We start from the raw sequence: 1,708 nt of genomic DNA on the forward strand, positions 1-1,708 counted from the left end.
GAAGTAGGATTGTCCAACCTTCCTTCCGAGTGCAGTCCTTAGAGTAACTAAAAATAAAATGTTAAGAATACACTGTAACTACAACAAAGAATTTTGAAAATATACACTAAAAAAATGGCTTACACGAAGGCAGAGACAAAATGGTGTCCTGGTAGCACATTCTGCCTAATCCCTCTACAACAGAGACCCAGAAAAACCAAGGGAAACAGATCCAACTAATGATCCTGGAACTCTGAGCATCAAATGAGAGAATAAACAATTAGACTGAGTGCTGACTGTAAATGGAGATGGAATGAGGACAGTGACTGGAGAGAGAAGAAGAAGCTGGGACCTGATGAAGTGTGGCCATTTTGAGGCACAGAAGGCATCATACACAGCCAAGGAAAAACCAACATCACAGAATCCACACTGGGCCAGAGAGTGTGGAAAGATCTGGAGGGAATCAAGGTAAACAGAGTATGTGCTGGATCTGGGAGAGGAAAGTGCAGGGAAACAGCCAAGATTTTCAGCGGCACAGGTGACTGAAGAACAAGGACGGAGCCAGTGAAGGGGAAAGAAACAACTCACCACTAGTGAACATTAGTCCTTTGTGTTGAGGGACAATGTGAAGGCAAAGGCCTATGGGGTGGTAGCTGAAGGCACTGGACTCTGGGCAGCCCTCTACTTGATTGAATCTGGACATAAGCTGCATAATCAGCTGTGTACACCAAGAAGGGCACTGGGCCCATGCCAGTGAATTGTAACTGGAGAGGTGCTTTTTCCACTTTCTCACCATACCCTCCCAGTGACCAGAGGTGACCCTATTCCTGCCCCTACCAACCAAGTGGCTAGGGAGACCCATCTGGCTGCCCCACCTGGCCAGTTGCTCAGCTGTCTCCTTAGCAGCACAGCCACCAGTTGCAATGAGCTCCAACCACACAGAGCCAGTGTCTGTGGCTCAGGATCCTTGTGCCTGTGCCATTGAGTCTTGCTGCCATCAAAAACAAGATTCACCGTGGCCTTCTCCACTGTAGGTGCTCAGGTGCACCAGGCTCCTGGACCTCCACAGGCACTCACTCCCATAGTTGCCTGCTACCACTGCCAACAGGTAACTATAACTACATCAGTCACTCTCTTTATAAAAATGTTCATTTCTTCTTTTTTCTACTTTTTCTCCCTCTCCCTCTCCCTCTTCTATGTTTACCAATATTTCTTCTCACCCATCACCCTTTTTCTTTTTTCCTGCCCCACCCAAAAACAAGTGGACATTAACTCCTCACTATTCAACCAACATATTTACACCCGCTTCTGCACCACTGGATCAACAACAGATGGTGAACAACACCTGCTCATTCCACTTGCAGCTCTTGCTCATGACCGATGGAAACCTGCACCCACACTGACACCATTTACTTACCCACCTGGAGATAGGTGGGGAATACTCCAGCGGTACAAACCTAGTAACCCAAGAAGCACACCTACTCCACCCACCCAGAAATATCAAAACAGAGTAAAACAAAAAATGAGGCTGAAACAAACCAACACATAATCAACAAATAAAAACAACTCCAAAATTTCTCAGAGACAACAGATAACTTCATTTCAAACAAAGAAATAGTACAAGATTCTGCTATGAAGTGACTAAAATAAAGAACTAGGAAACCTCCCCAAGGAAGAACAGGTAATAGAACTACCTCACAAGGAATTCAAAAGGTGTATGTATTATAGT

This window comes from Orycteropus afer, unplaced genomic scaffold (genome assembly GCF_000298275.1).
Source record: "Orycteropus afer afer isolate SDZICR_OR568_19922 unplaced genomic scaffold, OryAfe1.0 scaffold00399, whole genome shotgun sequence".
NCBI lineage: Eukaryota > Metazoa > Chordata > Mammalia > Tubulidentata > Orycteropodidae > Orycteropus > Orycteropus afer.